At 40.2% G+C, this 7,344-nt stretch overlaps 1 non-coding gene and 1 pseudogene across 1 annotated transcript; one reads left to right on the top strand and one right to left on the bottom strand.

Moving 5' to 3' along the window:
- The first annotated feature begins 1,244 nt into the window (after positions 1 to 1,244).
- LOC119467307 lies at positions 1,245 to 1,442 on the top strand. The gene has a single exon (XR_005195842.1). It is a non-coding gene; the product is annotated as a U2 spliceosomal RNA (small nuclear RNA).
- A 3,357-nt stretch (positions 1,443 to 4,799) lies between these two features.
- On the bottom strand, positions 4,800 to 6,592 carry LOC108284416 (annotated as a pseudogene).
- Positions 6,593 to 7,344: the final 752 nt, after the last annotated feature.

The following is a 7,344-nucleotide window of genomic DNA, read 5'->3' as shown; positions in this document are numbered from 1 at the left end:
GGGCTTCAATTTCAGTATAAAATGAAGGCAATCAATTATTTTTTTTGTTCCTTATAGGGCTTTTTCATTGCCCTTCTATGTTTAAGCTGCATCATGTGCTGTGTAGCATCTTTTAGTAGAGCATGGAGGTGGAGGGGGCTGCAAGCAGTGGTTGTGACTTCTTGAGAATTCTTGAACCATGCTGAGAAGTGGTGGTGGTGGTGAACTTCTTTCTACACTGGTAGAGCAGGAATTGCAGGGCTTTTACTGCCTAATGAGTCAGAGATTGTTGGAAAATAATGAGAGTTTAAGATGCTTTTACTAGTCTCTGGGTTCTAATCCTGGCCTTAATATTAACTCTCACTGTGATACCAGTTAAGTCTTAACTCTCTGGCTCTAAGTTCTTCTGTAATGTAAGAAATCAAATAGGAAAACAGTTTTATGTATCTAGTACAATGATCAGTAGAGAGCAAGTGCCCAGTAAATGTTCCATTTTTTCCCCATCTCAAATATTCTGTTCTTTGCAATTGGCCAGTGTTAAAAATGCTTTGCTGGCTGGGAGCGGTGACTCACATCTGTAATCCCAGCACTTTGGGAGGCCAAAGGCGGGTGGATCACTTGAGATCAGGAATTCAAGGCTTGCCTGGCCAACATGGTGAAACGCTATCTCTACTAGAAATGCAAAAATTAGGTGGGTATGATGATGTGTGCTTGTAATCTCAGCTACTTGGGAGGCTGAGGCAGGAGGATTGCTTGAACCTGGGAGGTAGAGGTTTCAGTGAGCCGAGATCAACTACTGAACTCCAGCCTGGGTGACACAGTGAGACCCTGTCTCAAAAAAAAAAAAAAAAAAAAAAAAAAAAAAGCTTTGCCAACATTTATTTGGTTCCCACATTATTATGTAGGTTCCTAAAACCATCTCTGGAAGGGAAGTATTTGCTGACAGCCTGTTAGTCTTCTTGTCAGCTCACGTAACCAGTTATCCTTATCCTGTGAAGTCTAACTACCTGCTTTCAATCTAATATTTGAGAGTTATAAGTACTTTTAAGGATTTGTTGCTTATATGTACCAACATTTTTGGGGTATTCTATAACCCAAACTCTAAAGCTGCTGGGCAAATTACATAGCACAGCCTTGTTTAAATTGGGGGGGATGGGGGCAACATGAATCTGAGTATATCAGTAACATGTCTTAGTTTAATTAAAAATGATCTACCAATGAATGATTAGAAGAAACTTCCTGTATTGTATTTATTCATGCTATCAATCGCTTCTCGGCCTTTTGGCTAAGATCAAGTGTAGTATCTGTTCTTACCAGTTTATTCATACTATCTTTTAATAGAACCTCACCATTCTTAACACTAACAATGTACTAGACACTTTGTGTCTTATTTGATTCTTACAACAGTCATATAGGATGGGTTGTATTGCCTCCATTTGAGTAACTTGCCCAAGTTCACCCAGTATGTGACAAAACCAAAACTGTTTTGAATCTAAGTATTTTTCTTTCCAGGGCCAATGCTTTTTTTACAGAAACAAAGCTCTCTGAAAACTTGTTGGGTAAATGGCTTTAGTTTTTGCATAAGGGGTTCTCTGATTCTCAAAGGTGCCGAGATGGTGTTAAAATTTAAGTTTAATCAATCAATCAATTAGTATTTATTGAATGCCTGCTGGGTGCAAGGATTGCACTGGTGCTATGGGAAATAAACAATAACAACAAAGAATCAAACTGATCCCCATGCAGTGAAGGAAGAGAAACACATGAAGACTGGCATGAGATCACGATGAGGCAGCTCCCTGGTTGCCAGGCAGGTCAGGAAATGTTTCACATTTATGATGGGACTTTCTTTCCTTTCCTTTTTATTTTTTTAAGACAGAGTCTACTTCTGTTGCCCAGGCTGGAGTGCAGTGGTACAATCTCAGCTCATTGAAACCTCTGCCTCCTGGGTCCAAGGAATTCTCCTGCCTCAGCTTTCCAAGTAGCTGGAATTACAGGTGCCTGCCACCATGCCCAGCTAATTTTTGTATTTTTAGTAAAGATGGAATTCACCATATTGGTCAGGCTGTTCTCTAACTCCTGACCTCAAGTGTTTCTCCTGCCTCAGTCTGCCAAAGTGCTGGGATTACAGGTGTGAGCCACTGTGCTTGGCCCACGATAGGATTTTTATTCTTGGAATATCTATCAAGTCTTACTGTGTTTCTGGCATTATCTTACGTAACTTTTACAACTACTCTATCCTCATTTTATAGTTGAGCCAACCAAGATCCAGAGGGGTGAAATGAACCTTCCTGATTTACACACTTGGCAAGAAGAAGGGATGAGAATCAGGCCTCAGGCTTTTAAATACAAGTCTGATGCCCCTTCTACAGCATTTATTAGAGTGATCTCTAAGAAAGGGTTGTTAACATTTAGTTTCCCGAAAGTATGCCTGTAATCTATTAAATGCCAAGAAACAGGAGTCTAAAGACCATGAGACTTTCTTTGTTCAGAGTTTTCTTAGGGAATACACGGTGTCTCTTTGAAGAAAAGACTTTAGTTCTTCCTACTAATGATAGCAGTTATGCTGGTATTTGTTCAGGTATGTGCTAGGGATTCAAACTGAGAGATATTAAAAAGAGCCATTTAGAATTGCGTACTGCTCTTCAGAGACCCTCCTGCCTACCCTCAACTACTTAAAACAATAAACTGTCTCCCTGTGGGAAGGAGGCACAGCCTTTGTGTGGTGGAGGCTGGTGAAGCTGGGGGCGCCTCAGTGAGCAGCTGGGCTGGGCTGAATGGGGCCAGCTTGGGACAGTGGACTTCCCAGGGACCAAAGTCCTCAGGCAGCTTGTCCCATGGGGAAAGATGGACACTACCTTCTGCCTGGATGTCACCAGCAAGACCAAGCAGGGGAGCAATTTTAGGCCATTTTAGAAAGTTCAGGCAGTTGCTAAGTAGCCTTCCCTGTTGGTGTCCACAGCCTGGTAGGTGGCATCCGTATGTTACTTGGCTGCAGTTGTGACTTTCATGGGCACCACCCAGCATGCCTTTGATAGGGAGCAGCAAAGCAAGACTGTAAAGGCTTTCTTGCTTTGTGAAAAGCAAATGTCAGTGCAGCCCCAAAGAATGAGGCAGACTCAAAGGGATGCATGAACAAAACTGTTTAAGGCAAAGGTGTCCAAGGAAACATTTGAAGTACCTGCTTTTGTTTGGTTTTGTTTATAGAAAAATTATAAAAATAACTCCTTTTGAAGCAGAAACCTCATATGCCTAATATATTATCAAAGAATAATCTAAAGAGATGGTTATGGTACTTCCTGATAAGGGATTAACATTTAACTTCCCTAGTAGGCACGAGAATGGTCCCAATTAAAAAACCCCAAATATAATAAAATTTCCTTTCAAGTTCAAATTAGAAAATTGAAATCCTATAACCTCTAGCACAAAGATGTNAGGGAGAAACAAACAAAGGAAACGTAGAAATGCAGTGTTTCCAAACAAAGGTGCCATTGGCATTTGGGGCTGGGCAGTTCTTCATTGCATGAGACAATAAACACTCAAAAATATTTATTGCTGAATTAATTTTACTTATTCCATCTTGAAGGCTGTTTATCAGAATCCTAATCTTCCTCTACATTCTCATAGTGTTTCTATTATACTTAGTCTGATGTTTAATTTTATTGAATTCTGATTCACAGAGAACTATTAATTCATACTGTGATTCAATTAATAATAATAATAATATTCACCAGAGTGCTTCATACCTGCAACATTATGGTTAAGTGGACATAATGGAACTTTCATAATTTACAAATAGGAATACTTCAAATAGGTTAAGCTGAAAACCAGCTTCCCCTGTGTGTCACTCAGATAATGCAAAGCTCTGTTGATTGTTCTCATCGTAAAATATATATGGATTGCTACTCCCTACATTTTTGTTCTGCCCAGCTGTGTTAGCTTAGTTATCATAAACATTTCCCACCTACACCCCAAAGCTATTTTGGAATAATATATAAAAATATTTGGTGGGAACTTCAATTTCTTTTGTTTCAATCATCTTTAGAGTGGAGATATTAAAAGCCCATTTGACCCAGCAACCCCATTACTGGGTATATACCCAAATCATTCCATTGTAAAGACACATGCACACATGTTTATTGTGGCATTGTTCACCATAGCAAAGACTTGGAACCAACCCAAATACCCATTAATGATAGACTGGATTAAGAAAATGTGGCACATGTACACCATGGAATACTATGCAGTCATAAAAATGGATGAGTTCATGTCCTTTGCAGGCACACGGTTGAAGCTGGAAACCATCATTCTCAGCAACCTAACATAAGAACAGAAAACCAAACACCACATGTCCTCACTCATAAGTGGGAATTGAACAATGAGAACACATGGACACAGGGAGGGGAACATCACACATTGGGGTCTGTCAGGGGGCGAGGGACTAAGGGAGGGATAGCAGCGGGTGGGGATATAGGGGAGGGTTAGCATTAGGAGAAATACCTAATATAGATGATGGGGTGATGAATGGAGCAAACCACCATGGCACATGTATACTTATGTAACCTGTACAATCTGCACATGTACCCCAGAACTTAAAGTATAATAATAAAATTTAAAAAGACCCAAAGCATGTAACCAAGTAAGAAATAACTCAAGTAATGAAACTTTGGATCCAGAAAGAACCCCAGTAATTATCAAAACTAGGTAACTGTCTTGTGTATAGATTTGGAATCTAAGGCCAGTGAATGTCAGCAGCTTGTTCAAGTTCACTCAGTCAACGACAGGTATATGGTGACTACTTGGGACGTCTCTGGGTCATTAGTTCAGTGCTTTATCCACCAGGCAACACTTGGCAGCTGTTTTCCCAGACTTTGACTGGTACTGCACTTGCCTTTGGAGCAGCAGTTGTTGCTTTCTCCCTAGGAGATTAAGAGATGAACTAGATGATTAGTCAAGTCTTTTTCCAACACAGTGTGTTGAGTCTAGCTGGAAAATCTTGGAGGAGCCTCGTTTTTCTCACAGGTAAATGGGCAGTGCCTCACGTGCAAGTATGCACCACAAGTTTGCAAGAGAAATAGAACCAATGGGAAACTTTAATCAATGTAGATTACTTCTAGGTTTGAGTGACACTTGAGTGACACTTGAGTATTGTTTCAGCATTCATCCTTATAGCCACCATGCAAGAACATGACTCTTCCCAGTAGCATCATCCTCTCTGCCCTATACTGTTGACTATTTTGACTTAGGACCTTGTCTCTCTCTCTCTCTCTCTTTTTTTTTATTGGAATGTTCATTTACCTTCTCCCAGTTGGAGTAATTTGTATCTCCACTTGGATCTGAGCAGCATCTTATCATATGCTCTCCAGTGTTTCTTAGTGCTCTGGTATTTTCTTGAAGAAAAAAAAATCAAAAAGAAAAACTCTGCCAACCTTTAGGGAAATGGTGAAAAATGCTCCTAGAAAGGCATTGTCCCTTTTGTTCACAGCTATTTCTGTTTCTTTCTTCCACATTCAATACCCAACCTACTCAGTGTGGACTATACTCCTTCTTATAGGCAAACTCACCCACGGTTTTCACTTGCCCTTATATGTTGGCATGAAATTTATTCCATAACCCAGATTTTCATTATTTTTTTTTTACAAAACAATAAACACTTTTTTTTTTTTTGAGACAGAGTCTCACTCTGTTGCCCAGGCTGGAGTGTAGTGGCATGATCTTGGCTCACTGTAACCTCTGCTTCCTGGGTTCAAGTGAGTCTTCTGCCTCAGCCTCCCAAGTACCTGGGACTATAGGTGCGTGCCACCACACCCAGCTAATTTTTGTATTTTTAGTAGAGATAGGGTTTCACTATATTGGCCAGGCTGGTCTCAAACTCCTGATCTCGTGATCCACCCGCCTCGGCCTCCCAAAGTGCTGGAGTTACTGGCATGAGCCACTGCGCCCAGTCTAAATGCTTTTATTACATGGGCAAAGACAGAAAGGATGAGGATTTGTTTGCTTTTCTGGGCCTTGATTTTCCTAAGATAGAACTCCAGCTCTTTGCCCTCTAGCACGTAGTTATCTGCTCTGCCACACTGTCCCAGCCTTAATGTGAGGCATGGAAGAAGCCTTCCTTGCTGGAACTGCTCCTTCAGGAGAGTGCTGATTTTGGTATTCTTTTTTTTCATCATATTTCTTGTAAATTTTTTTAGATTGCTTTTTGTTTAAAATCTCTTCCTTCTCAGCAGTCAGTTTGGCCCTCTTCTTGTGGTCCAAGAGCAGTGCATAGTGGAATTTGTACCACTGTGGTACGATGTGCTGTTGATGAGCACGATGCAGTTCTTCACCAGGGTTTTCGTACAGACCAGCTCATTACTGGATGCATTGTAGACAACATCGATGGTCATTGTTTGGCAAGCACAACACTTTGAGCCCAGGAGAAATCTCCCATGTCTGGCCTCAGGGCATGATATTACTTGTTTCTTTCCTGCAAATGGACTGTGTTGATGTAGCAGGGGCCAGTATTGGTATTGGCAGCCAGATGGGCACCCCAGCTCATACTTTCACTTCTTGTGGTAAGGCTTTCTCTAGCTCCAGTCTTGCGGCACTTATGCCAGTTGTACTGAGAGAGGCCCATCATGTTTTAAAATTTATTTATTTATTTATTTTTCCGTGAGTTACTAGCGTAGAGGTGGTGTTCAGTTATGTATGTTCTCTAGTGGTAATTTGTAAGATTTTGGTGTACACCCATCATCTAAGTAGCATATACTGTACACTATCTGCGTAGTCTTTTATCTCTCGCCCTTATCCCCAAGACCCCCGAGTACATTGTATCATTCTTATTCCTTTGTGTCCTCATAGCTTAGCTCCCACTTATCAGTGAGAAGATACAATGTTCAGTTTTCCATTTCTGAGTTACCTCACTTAGAATAATAGTCTCCAGTTTCATCCAGGTCCCTGCAAATGCCGTTAATTCATTCCTTTATTAGAGGGAATGCTTTCAACATATATAAGAGATGAAATACTAATATATATATATATATATCTCATATATATATATGAGATGAAAGTATTTGTTCATCTGAGTAGTATTTCATCTCATATATATGATGTGCATATATATGTGTATATATATATATAAATACACACACACACATATATATTACAGTTTCTTTATCTACTCATTGATTGACTGGCATTTGGGTTGGTTCCATGATTTTGCAATTGCAAATTGTGCTGCAAAAAACATGTATGTGCAAGTATCTTTTTCTTATAATGGTTTCATTTCCCCTGGGAAGATACCCAGTGGTGGGATTGCTGGGTCAAATGGTTGTTCTACTTTCAGCTCTTTAAGGAATCACCAAACTGTTTTCCATAGTGGCTCTACTA

This window comes from Cebus imitator, unplaced genomic scaffold (genome assembly GCF_001604975.1).
Source record: "Cebus imitator isolate Cc_AM_T3 unplaced genomic scaffold, Cebus_imitator-1.0 Scaffold278, whole genome shotgun sequence".
Classification (NCBI taxonomy): domain Eukaryota; kingdom Metazoa; phylum Chordata; class Mammalia; order Primates; family Cebidae; genus Cebus; species Cebus imitator.
The sequence above is the reverse complement of the archived record's forward strand: the minus strand, read 5'-3'. Positions and strand labels throughout refer to the sequence as shown.